The sequence below is a fragment of the Sapajus apella genome, unplaced genomic scaffold (assembly GCF_009761245.1).
Source record: "Sapajus apella isolate SASKATOON/1434 unplaced genomic scaffold, GSC_monkey_1.0 scaffold23, whole genome shotgun sequence".
NCBI lineage: Eukaryota > Metazoa > Chordata > Mammalia > Primates > Cebidae > Sapajus > Sapajus apella.
The window spans coordinates 24,773,128-24,786,846 of NW_022436963.1; positions in this window are offsets into that span (position 1 = coordinate 24,773,128).

Genomic DNA, 13,719 nt, shown 5'->3' on the forward strand with positions numbered 1-13,719 from the left:
TATTTAAAGCATAATGATACTCTCTCTGCCATTTTGAACTCTAATTATTCTTATATTTCTTCCTTGGCAATAGTTACAAACATACCTTTTGCTATTGGTTCTTTTGCAGATTACTGTTTACATCTTTGATTGTCATTGATCGTTTCACCGGCTTGTGAAATGTTAACTGCTCTGTTAATTAGATGCCAAACTAAGGAATAGCAGATACTATGTTGTCTACCAGGCCTCTCTCACTTCAGTGTTAGTACAATGCCTCATATCTCATAAATGCTTAATAAATGCTGTCATTAGTAGTAAAATTGTTCCATTATTCCAGGCAAATGAAAAAAATATATAGTTAAGTCAGAAAGAGAGTGAAGGCAAGGCCCCCTGGGAAGGTGCCGCTAGCAGAAACATTGCCAAATCAAATCATGTTTCCAGTTTACCAAGAGTCAGTGAGCCCTATGGACATACTCTAACCCAAACTGGGGAAATTGGGAACAAATGCTTTTGGAACCCCACATGTTTGGGTGTGGGCTGGGGAGACCTTCACAGGCTTGTAGACCACATGGCAGTTTCAAGTTTTTCATATATAAGACTTGGAAGTGAAAGTCAGATGTGATTAAAAATACACGTCTTACAGATGTCTGGATGCTGTTCAAATCCCCAAAAGTGTGATAGAAAATGCAGTTGCTTTCCAGATTTTTAGGGCGGAAAAAAAGGCCACCGTGTCCCCTTTGTCTCCTTATTGAATGGGTATGTTCAAGTGACGTTTTAAATTTGTAGTGTTATGTCAGCTGCCTGTTTACCTTTTGAGTGGCCCTGCTCACTGCTCTGAAACTGAAAACAGGGTAATTGGAGGAACACGTGATGTGTCCCAGGAGATGAAAAGTCCGTATTATTTTTAGCATATGCCAAGTAAGCCTAGGAAAGTGTAACATGCATATAAACATAATTTATGGAAATGAAAAATATAAAATCTTCATACTATCTCCCTGATACCAAAATAGAACAAAATTACCTTCTTTTAATATTTTTTTACATTCTCATTCTTTATAAGAAAATTTTAATTTATTTTACTTTTAAAAAAAGCACTCTGTAACCATATCCAGCTGTTTGGCTTTGTTTATAATAATGTGTTTACTTATCATCAATATAAACACATGATCTGAACATCTGTCTCCTTCTACCCCAACTTATTTGCTTTCAGTCTTTACTTTAGCTTGAACTTGAAGTCAACATTTTTTTTTTTTGGGACTCAAAGGAGTTGCAGAGACCCTAGAGGTGTTTCTTTGCAGTGGACTTGAGAGGTATGTTTAATTTAAGAAGTCATATCCCCCTCCCTTCCCAAAAAAGGAAAAAAAGAAAAAAAAAAAAGAATTGTCTCTGTTACACAGGCAGAGAACAAAATGGAAAAGAAAGGCACTGTGTTTTGCCAGACAAAGACAGGCTATCAATTTTCATAAATCTACATTCCCAAGACAACTGCTCATGTCTGGTAAGAGGTCTATTTCTTTGAACTTACATACCAGAAAGTATTTTTTCCCTTGTCTCAGAAAGTTGAAGAATACACTTTAATAATTGTAATATTTGCATAATGTAATCAATATAAGACAGATAATTTTGTTAATCTCAACAATTCTATTTCATAAGAATAGGGGTAGTGGGTGTGGGAAGAGGGTGCAGAGCTGAATAGGGGAGTCCTAAATACAATTTATACAAATATACTTTCTGATTGTCCACGGAAGAACACTCTTTGCAAATATAAAAATTATATGTGTGTGTATCTGCTTGTGTTTACATGTATTTATGTATATATGTCTGTTGCTAATTATAATATGGACATTTACATATAGTAATTTAACAACAAGAACCTGGCACATCTGAAACAAAATTGACAATCTGTGATTTAAAAGTGTTTTGCAAACAGCCAAACATTCTCCAAATTTACTGGTTTTCAAGTCTTATAACCTTTCTTCTTGTTCTTTTCCTTCTTCCCCTCCAGTTTTAAGCACTAACCAACCGACTTTCTTGGACAAATAAAACTCTAGCCATACATAGGTATCAAGATCAAGCATGCATATGTATAGTAAGTATCTGTCCACTTTAGTTCATTTCCCAAGAAAGTTTTATATCTGGGTCTTTGAGATAGAGGGGGCTCATGTTGTTAAGGCTGCCTAATATACATACAGTTGGTTGTATAATGAGATCCTAATAATCATTAAGCATAGATCAGTTAAAACAACACATTGAAAGAGAGCACAACTTGGATTTTTAAAGTTGGTAGTTATTCCTGTATATCCGTAGTATCAGGAAGTGTCAGGCTTTTTGATTTTTAGGGTAATTTAGACCAGGGGTTCCTGCCTGACTGATGACCTGCATTACTGCATGTACCTGACAGATGTGTAGCTTTCTTGGTCTCTCCCCTAGAGATTTTGATTTGGCAGGATGGCAGTGGGGAGGGTGGGTTGTTCCTGAAGATGGTCATTTCTCACAGGTGCCTCAGATAATTATTGTGATGGGTCAATATGGAAAACAGCACTTTAGATCTGTACTGCCCAGCGTGAGGTCCATGGATCAGAAGCTTCAGCATCACCTCTGCTTAGCGCCCAAATGCCTCAAAGAGGACAGCCTGGCTGATTTGTTTGTGGGAGATAGGAATTGATGACATTCAAGGCATCCCAGAAACGGGGCTTAAGGTAGGCTGGAGGGATTGGCAAAGGAAGGTGTGAGGCAATGTTTCCATTAGGGATGACTGGAAAAGAAAGAGGCTAGAAAGGAAATATCCATGGGCAGATTGTTGGACTGCCAAGAACATGACCTGCCAATGAGAACTTTGTTATCTGAGCCTCTAAGTCCCTTCTTGAAAAGTGATACTTTTCCTGAGGTGGATTGGACTCAGGAAGAAAGCGATGTGGGAACCTGGATGGGTTCCATTCTGAGGGTGAGTGATCCCAGACTACACTCTGCCGCCAGTGCCCTCAGAGGCAAGTATTGCAATTTCCCCTGGACTAAATTACAGATGTACAGACCTGATTGGCAATTGGAGGTACAACAGACCAACCACCAAATATCAACAAATCTCTTCCACGGAGCCTTTACTCATGCCTGGGATTTATCTTTGCTTCCTTCTCTTCTTCCTCTACCTTTTCCCCCACATGTTGAAATTCTGCATTACTTTAAAAGTCAAGACACAAATACTGCCTTCTCTAAGGATCTTCCTTGATCCTTTTAAGTTGGGACTAATTGCCCCTCCTTACTGTTTTCACAGCAGTGTTTTGTCAAATCATGCCTTGCATTGGCATATCATGCCTTTTACATCAAGCTGGATAGACATTGGTCTTCTCTGCTATTGTGTATGCTTGTTGAGGGTATGGACTAAATCTTGTTGTCCCTAGATCATGACTCAATGGCTTGCCCAAATATAAAGTCAATAAATATTTGTGGAGTGGAATTAAAGAGGTTCATCTGCATGCTACAGATGTATTTACATAGTGAAGACTGTGGGATGAGGTAGGAGGCATACCTGGGAGAGGGAGGGAAGGAGGTGGGTATGATGCAGTCTGTAACAGATCCAAGATCACCAGAAAAAAGAGTCAGCTACATCTGCTACCCTTTTTCCTCTGAAGTTAATTTATGAATGGATCTGAAGTCAGTAATGATACTTAAGGACATGGAAGATTAAAGGGAGAGAGCACAGTGTTGCTGGAGGAACATCGAATTAGGATCCTGAATGTCTGCTCATCTGGCTTTAAGAAGGCCATTTAATTTCCATGCACCATAGTCTCTTCACTTATGAAACAGAGATAAAATATTGGTCCTCCCTCTCCCTGGTTTGCTGTAAAGATGCATGAGGTCACTGTGAAAATGATCTGTAAGCTATAAGGATCTTCTTTATGGCCTTTGGGTCAGCATTGTTGGCACACCTAGGAACTGGTTAGAAATGCAGACTCTCAGGCCCCACCCTAGACCTACTGATTCAGGATCTACTTTTTAACAACGTCTTTAGGCAATTTGCATGCACATATTGGTTTCAGAAGTCTACTCTAAAGGGCTATATAATAAAAGTTACAATTGTTGTTAATAAAGTACACGTGTGTTGGCAAAACTGAACATAAGCTCTCACTCCAAATGACTCAGCAATGGAGGAGCAGCAGGCAAGCGAGCGAAGGACTCTGGTACTCATGGGTCCCATCAGTAAGGTAGGAAACAAGATTCCTTTTCTGTTGCACAAAAAAAATGGTGGGCAAGCAGACCCCTCAGATATGTGTTCTCTTGATGTCAACTCTTGCTTAGCACCTTTTCCTTGTCCCTTTCCCTCATCAAAACTCCTCTGTGTTCCTTGTTCTCAAGAACTGTTGCCACATGAGAGCTAGGTGATATAAACTCTTGACTCAGTGTTAACACGTACTGAGATGGTATTCCAGACATCTGTGTTATGTTAGAGATCTTCCTAAGATAGTGTTTTCATCCCAAAGAGCTAAGTAGATGATGGGGAATTTGGAGTGTCAGGGAAGACCCCAAGGTGCTCATTAAACAACACCATGTAAATGATCATGACTATTAATAACTTTGTTTGCCTCAGAGTGGTGGAGTTCTAGCTGGTCTGTAGAGGTCACATTCATCTTTGGGCAGTAAGAGATCTAAGAAGAGGTGAGAGGAATGTTAGAAATTGTCATGAGAACTGCTATATATTAAGTGCTTGCTGTGTGATGAGCACCTGCAAGGCTTTTTACCCTCACAGATGTGATCCCATATCATCCATACTTTAGAATTATCCTATTTCATAAGCACAGAAGATGAGGTTATGAAACTGACCCAAGGTCACACAGCTTGTGGAGCTGAGATTGGAACTCAGGTTGATGATGGCAGAGAGTCCTACTGATAAGAGTGCAAGAAGCAGGGCTTTCTAAGAATGTCCTGTGAACATCTCATTTTTGACAACATAAAAACAGATATAATAAAATTCAGAGAGACTGGTTAAGATATAAAAAAGATTTTCTCTCCTTATAATTTGTTTCTGCATGTGATATTTCATAATACAAGTGAATACTTTGGATTGTAACTAGAATACTCTTTAAATTGTATCCTCAACTTTTGTACTTGAAAAATAAAACCAAAAAAGCTGACCACTTTCATTATACCTTCATTTTGTTTTCTGCTGAATTACAAACAGCTCTTCTATGAAGACCCAGTGAAGATTAATTGAATTTTACCTGAAAGAAAATCTCCACAAGTTTATATGGAGAATTTTTGTAATCATAAAAGTAGATCATGAATTGTATATACTTCCTTTATATTTTTAAACAATAGATTATAAAGAATAAACAATTAAGATATTTTTGAGCTTACACCGTTAGGAAAATATAAAACACTAGTATACATTTTCTGAAAATTTTTAAGGAAAATTGTAATATTGTTCACTTTTATATGTATATGCCATATGCATAGGCAAATGCCAATTTTTGCCAGATTTGTAATATGATAGTTTTAATTTCAGAAGACCAGGTCTGTTGAACAATATAATATTAGTGTATTTCATAATTAAAGTCCTTGAATTTTCTTTTACTCTATGTCTGTTCTAATGGTTATGTTGTTAGAGGCTGGAACACATACAACAGCGTTCCTCCCAATCATTTGGGAACACAGATGTCTGTTAATTAATAGGGGTCATTTTAAGAAATGGCTGGGCCAGAACAACAAAACCTTTTGTGCAAACATATATTATGAGTGTATCTGTTCTGAGGATGTCATAGAATTCTCTCCAGTTATCTGCTAAAATGAAGACAGAGAAGAATTACATTTACAAGGGAAGCAGGAGTATCTCAAAAGTTTTAGCCATGGTTTCAAGTGTGGCTTCCATGGCTTTTGTGGGAATCTGAACAGGTTATTTAACTCCTTATTCACAGTTTTCTCATAAAATGGGGGACATGAACAACGTCAATGTGCTGTAGATAGGGTTATTGAGATAATTCACTGAGATAATCCACAGTAAGCTCTTAGGACAGGGCCTGGCATGTTGATTCAATAAGACAGAGTTATCATTACTGACACCAACAAATGTTTGCTCTTATTATTGTTTACAAAAAGAAAAGCAGTTCTGAATTGAGGTATACATGGGTGCTCTGGATGAAAATGGGGGTTAATTAGAATTGGAATTGTTGAAGCTTGCTTTAGAACTTGTGCATCTTCCTCCTGGTTTCTGCTCACTTGCCAAGAACTGTGGTTTCTTATTGGGCCTTGTGAAGTCCTTAAGTCTCAGAAGCCAACAGTTGGGGCTTAAGGAAATAGGGTCCTAGTAGATATATATATATATTCATTTGTATTTGTGCCAAGCCCTTTAAGATGCCCTAAAATCCTGCCAAGAACTGGGCTCTTCCTTCTGTCAGCTCTGAGAACTTGAAAACCAATGTCTAGGGCATGATGGGATATTTGATAACTAGAGCAATGTGCAGAGGATAATGTTCCCCAAAGATCAGCAAAATCTTGCATCAAGCTGTGGTTGACACTTATGTTCTTAATTGAAATGTTTCTGCTTTAAACGCTAGCAATGGCCTTCACTAGGAACTGATAGCATATCATGTGGGAAAATGATAAATTGTACATGAATTTTTCATCTTTAGATAATTATAGTTTAATTTTTATTGTTTATGTACAACAATACAGATGAAATTGTATCTTCCTAGCAGCTGGTTTGAGAATTTTTTCTAACTGAGGAAATATGCTCTTTGCTGAGAAGTTGCATTCAGCCAGCTGTGGGGTAGGAGTCAGTATGGGGCTGGGACAAGATTTTATAGAGAGGAAAGAAGTGACTCTACATTTATATGAATTAAGAGCTGGAGTCGGTACAAGGGGCCGTGGGAGACTGAGAGGCTACAGGGGGAAAAAGATGAGAGAGAGCAGGAAACCCACTGGTTACTTGGAAAAGAGCCCCGGTGTAAGAGAATGTCTTGTGGGGTTTTTTGAGATAAACACTGCGGGCTCTGAGATGAAAGCATCCTCTCTCTCTTTCACATAAAAACTTCCATAGAATTTACAGTGCTCACCAAAGCTCATGGGTGGAGTAGATTCTTTCTGGAGAATGCAGAGAGGTGCTGTGTCTGCCTCAAACTGGGTGTCAGGAAGAAACAGAGCCTGAGTGGGAGGAAGCCGACATATGGCATACACAAGAGGTGCATGCTAATTGTGGAAAAATGAGAAAATATGGGGGAGTCCAAGGAAGGAAAAAATATCCAGATTTCTACCAGCCCAAGATAGCTATTGTTAATGTGTTGACGTCTGGTTCTTGTTCTAGATTATTGTGCACATTTGTGTTATTCTATTATATTTTTCTCAAAAGAAAATGAGATCCATACAGTATACACTGCTTTATAATTCTTTTCATTTGCTTGCAATATGTTGGGGTCATTTCTCTAAAAGTAGAGTGTCATTGGTAGAGGCTAGAATATTGATACACAAAACATTGATTTCCAAGCTTTTGTGGTTATAATCATTGGTCTGATAAATATCCTAAATAGTTTAACCTTATACACTTATCTGATTGTTTTCTGCATATAAATTTTCCCTCCTTCCTTTCTTTCTCCCATCCATTCATCCAATAGATGGGAGGAAGTCATCAACAAACAGTTGCTGTCTTAGCTTGGGCTACTATAATAAAATACCATAGACTGGGTGATTTTAACCACAGACGCTCATTTCTCTCAGTTCGGAAGCCTAGAAAATCTAAGATCAAGGAGTTGGCAGATTTGGGCCTCTTCTTGGCTTGCAGATGGCCACTTTCTCACTAAGTCCTCATGTGATGAGAGAAAGAGAGAGTGAGAGTGAGAGCGAGAGAGCGAGAGAGAGAGAGAGAGAGAGACAGAGGGAGCACTCATTCCTCTCTCTTCCTCTTTTTATACAAACATTAATCCCATAGTGGGGGCTTCAATCTCATGCCCACATCTAAACCTAATTACCACCCAAAGGCTCTGCCTCCAAATACCACCACATTGGGAGTTGGGGATTCAAACTATGAATTTTTTGGGGAAATAAACATTTAGTTCATAACTGTTGCTGAATGTTTCTTTGGTGTTGGGCTGTGGGTGAGATTCTGGGGTTACAGATATATTCCCCTTCACGTGGAAGACATAGGCATTAATCATATAGTCACACAGAAAGAATTAACATTGTAGCAATTGCAACAAGTGCTATGCCAAAGAGATACATAACTCCATGGGGACCTAGAGCAGAGGATTTGGTTAATTTAGGGAAGTCATGAAGACTTCCCTGAGGAAGTGACACTTGAGCTGGCACGTGAAGGATAAACAGGAAACAATTAGGTAAAGAGAAAAGGGAAGAGGACCACAGGGAAAAGGAACAGCATGTAGTCTTAAGGGCAGCAGGGAATTTTCTGGCCAAGGACTAAATAAAGGTCAATATTAGCGGTGCAGGCACAGCCAGAAGGTTGCAAGGAATTGCCAGTTGAAAGGATATAGTAATTCCAGGTCTTAGTTTAAGTAAAATTGCCCTTAAGAAACATATCCCATTTAATTATATTACATTTTAAATGCCCCATTGAGTTTTAGACCTTCTAAGGAGCAAATTTAAATACTAGATTATGGATATGGTATTGAGAAAGTTGAGTAAACCTGGATGAATCTGCAAAAACATATAAGAAATATCACTCTATAGTGTCTGTGGCTCCTTTTGATGATCCATACCTAAGATGCCATCTGGTTGGGCTTAAAGGAGACATCCACATCAACAGCTCAACAGGTCAGCAGAATAACCAGACAGCCCTTCACATGGGGTAGGCTTCATCAAAGAACCATTTTGTCACCACTAATCCTGGCCGGAGTCTCTTCTCAGTCAGATAAAAACATGGCATCTACAGAGCAGAACAATGTGGACTAAAGGCAAGAATGCTATCGCTGGATTGATACAACTCCGTGATATTCTTGGACAGGGTGCTGAATTAGAACACACTTTCATGAAAACTACCATTATTTTTTGACGTGGTTATTTGTTGCCACTCCTGGTGAGGCTTCTAAAGAAAGTATCACTTCCTAGTCAAATGCAATACTTGGCAATCACATGGCTTTGCCTCAGGGCTGCTTCTAGCCCATATGGATGCTTTGTGTGAATTAGAAAGTGGCATCTGCATGGCAGGTACTTGGGATAGGGATTTTACATGTTATCGGTGTGAATAAGGAAAAGTTAAGCCTTCCCCTGCTCCATGAGTACGACATCACAACGAGATGTATGGCTTGACAAGGGGGACCGTAGGCTGCACTTCAGCTTCACTTATCTGGGTACCTCTGTGCCGGGCACAATAAAGAGAAAGAAAAAGCCAGACAAGTATTTGCAAATGAGAGTTGTATTTCCAGCAGAGCAGAGATAAACACTGTAAGGAAAGAGCAGAAACTGTAAATGAATGGTGTCTTTAATCATAACTAACTTTGCTGAACTTCCTTGTGGAAATAAGATGTCGGTTGTACGATATGACCTAACTTTCATCAGTATGAAAGAAAAGACCAGGTTACATATTGGATCAAATACTGAAAAGCGGTCTTGCTCTGCCCTGTGCTCATTCTGATGTAATGGATGACTGTGAGGTTGCTCGCCTTATCTTTTTTTTTTTTTTTTTTATTGAGACGGAGTCTCACTCTGTCACCCAGGTTGGAGTACAATGGCACAATCTCAGCTCACTGCAACCTCTGCCTCCTGGGTTCAAGCAATTCTCCTGCCTCAGCCTTCTGAATAGCTGGGATTAGAGGTGCACACTACCATGCCTGGCTAATTTTTGTATTTTTATTAGAGACAGGGTTTCACCATGTAGGTCAGGCTGGTCTCACACTCTGGACCTCGTGATTTGCCCACCTCAGTCTCCCAAAGTGTTGGGATTATAGGCATGAGCCATGGTGCCTAGCTGCCTCATCTTTTGATGATTTTTCACAGGAAAATTGAAAAATAAAAAAGAAATAGTTGCAAATCACCTCCTCTTTTGTATGCTTTCCAATACTTGATCCAATATGTAACCCAGTCTTATCTTTCATACTGATAACAATTTGGCCATATTGTACAACTGACACCTTATTTCCACAAGGTAATTCAGCAAATTTAGTTATGATTAAGGGCACCGTTCATTTACAGTTTCTGTTGTTTTCTTACAGTGTTTAGCTCTGCTCGGCTAGAAATAAACTCTTGTGTACAGAGGCTTCTCTGGCATTTCCTTTCTCTTTATTCCTGGTCTAGAAAGGATCCAACTTACAGCTCTTTATGCCTTCAGAAAGACAAAACTGGTAGTTGGGTATCAAGGGAACATGCTTAGCTTTGGAAATTTTTTTTAAATGTAGTTTTAATTGCTGAAGAACTTAGGAAACAAACAAAAGGGTTTACTAGAAAGGCTCTCCCCACAAACCACCGAGCCCAGGGAAAATTATCAATGGTAATAGAGAAAAATACTGTGCTCAATTGAATCAATTTTCTTTTGTTTCTGAATTGTGCTTCTCAAGTATATAGTCAGTATGCCAAATATTGGCCCAATTTAGGCCAATCATTAAATGAAGCCTGGCACCAAATTTATAACAATTGTTCAAGAAAACAAGGCTAGCTGGTTCTTTCCAATCAGAATTTGTTGGTATGATCTCAAAACATTCCAGACATATACAATTCCATGGAAACTTATTCTACCCACGGGTTTCTTTTGAGCTTCGATGGTACTTGAATCATTCTTTAGCTCTTTATTTATACTGCTTCTTTTTCACTGTAACACTGTCTTTTTCACTTAGAGGAAACATGATCTTTTTCTCTCAAATTCAGGATAAACAAAATGAGATTCCTCACTTACAATGTGCCAAGTTTTCTTGGGAATAAAAGCAAAAAAAGAAAGAAAGAAAAATACATACAGTAACAATTATTCAAAGCAGGATGAGAGACAATGTAGGAAGCAAATACAAAATGTGGCAGAAGGTGGGTGAGGGTTGGTACCCTAGGGGAGCTCAGACGCTTCACCTAAGAATTAGGGTTCATCAATGGTTTCACCCAATCAATACTGATTCCTCTATCTTGCTGAGGAAATGGTAATTATGGTGCAAAACAAACCACCTGAAATCTCAATGGCATGCAGCAATGGTTCCTTGCTCACTGGACTAAGGCATCGGTTTGCTTCTGGTCGTGGGTCTGAGGGTCAGGTGGGGTGGCCCTGATCAGGTGAGGGCAGGTCAGGCTGAAGGGGCGGCAGCTACCTGGGGCATATTACTCTTCTTGGAGTAGGCCAGAAACTGCTGGAGGCCCACATGGAAACACTTGATTCCTCTTAAGCCCTGTGCTAAGGACTGGCATATGGTCACTCTACCCTGGTTAGCCTCTCTGCCTTAATTGACCAAATTGAGCTAGCTAGGCAAACCTAGGATGAAAGGGCAAGGTTTAGGGTAGAGCTGAGGGGAGAATATTCCTCCCTTAGAAGGTGATGAGGAGTAAACAAAATAGAATTTGTCACAACTAGATTTCAAGTTACAACTGTATTTCTATTTATTTTAATTTGGAAAATAAGGCTTTGGACCATATAGGCAGAGAGAAATCTATCCTGCCAAAGATAAAATCAGGAAACAACGTTTATGAAACTATCCATTCATTATTTTTTATTGACAAATAAAAATTGTATATGTTATTGTGTACAACATGTTTTAGTTTACGTATACGCTGCGGAATTATTAAATCAAGCTAGTTAACATAACTCTTGCCTCACATACTTATCAACACTTTTGTGGTGAGAACATTTAAAATCTATTCTTGGAAGTTTTCAAGTATACACTACCTTATTATTAACTATGGTCCCGTATTGCAGAATAGATTTCCTGAGTTTATTACTCATGTCTAACTGAAATTTGGTATCCTTTGACCAACATCTCTCCAATACCTACCTCCACCATCCCCGGCCCCGGGTAACCATCATCCTGCTTTCTGTTTCTATGAATTTGACTTTTTCAGATTCCACAGATAAGTGAGATCTCACAATTTTTATCTTTCTGTGCCTGGCTGATTTTGCTTAACACAGTATCCTCTAGGTGCATCCATAGTGTTGCAAATCGCAGGAATTCCTTCTTTTTTAAGGCCAAATAGTATTCCACTGTGTATATGTACCACATTCTCTTTATCCATTAATCTGTTGATGGGCACTTAGGTAGATTCCATGTCTCGGTTATTGTGAATAGCGTTGCAGTGAGCCTTGTGGGGAGGATATCTCTTTGACGTATTGATTTCATTTTCTTTGGGTATATTCCCAGGAGTGAGATTGCGAGGTCATACGGTAGTTCTATTAACTACCCTTTTTAAAAGTCAAAATTAAATAAATTTGTTGATCTCCTTAAACTGTATAGATTGAGCATATCATTAAATATCAGAAAGTCAATGAGAAAATTGTCATTGATTTGTAACTTCTCAAATGTTTCTATCGCAGCCGATTTGAGAAGTAGCCACCATGCTGAGGCAAATGTGCAGAGCTAACCAGGTTGCATGTAACAATTTCTCACTCTCACCCTGGGGTTTTTTGTTATTGCGCTAAATCTGGGGTTTACAAAAGTTGGCCGGTAGCCAAACCTGGTAACTACCAAATCTGGCCCACTGCCCGTTTTTGTGCCACCTGTGTGCTGGAGATGTTTTTAACATATTTGAACTGCTGTAAAAACACACAAGAATATAATCTGTGACATGTGAAAACTATATGAAATTCAAATTTCCGCGACATAAAAAAGCTTTATTGGACCACAGCCATGCTCATCTGTTTACGCATTGTCTATGGCTGCTTTTGTGCTACAGCTGCAGAGTTAAGTAGGTGGGACAGAGACCGTATGGCCCACAAAGCTGAAAATATTTTCTATATCTTTACTGGCCCATTATAGGAAATCTTTGCCAACCTCTGGACTGAATGATTCCCCCAGATAAAAAATGTCATAATTCTACATGGTTCTTAAAGATTTGACACTGAACATTTTTGTTCCATGAGACAGAGGTGAACAGAATACTTCATGCATCCATTTGCCTCTTTGAGTCCACATTCTGAGAAAGCAGGAAACGTAGATGAAATGGTCCCTGATACTCCCTAAACACTTTCTGCAGAATGCAACTCGGATCTGCCATTTTCTTTAACAAAGATGGACATGGCTCCTTTCTGTCTCCTCAGCAAGATTTCACACTCTGCTTTCTACGTATGTCTTAACAATGGGTATAATTAAAGACTCAGGCTGGGCTCATGCCTGTAATCTCACACTTTGGGAGGCCAAGACAGGAGGATCTCTTGAGCCCAGAAATTTGAGACCAGTCTGGGCAAGACAGTAAGAGCCCAGGAAGCTGATGCTGCAGTGAGCTGTGATCACTGTACTCCAGCCTGGACGGAAAAAGCAAGACACTGTCTCAAAAGTAAATAACTAAATAAAAATGAAAATAACTATTCAGTGGCTTATGGAGCGTGTCTTCATGTTATCTCCATGTATGTCTCATATTGAATTTTGAGTAATGCCAAAAATAGCTCTCCAGGTCCCTCCACGGACATTGATTTACATTCCATGGTGGTTTATGCTGACAACTTATTTTTTGCCTATTGTTTTTCAGACACTTTTTGAAAACCTTTGTAAGCTTAGATTTTGATTTAATTTTGGTTTTATAAAAACAAATGTCATCCCACAAGGGGAGATAACTCTTGTTATAAACACACGTGTGGAGGATTGTAAAACTTAATGAAATTCACAACCCAATTGTTAT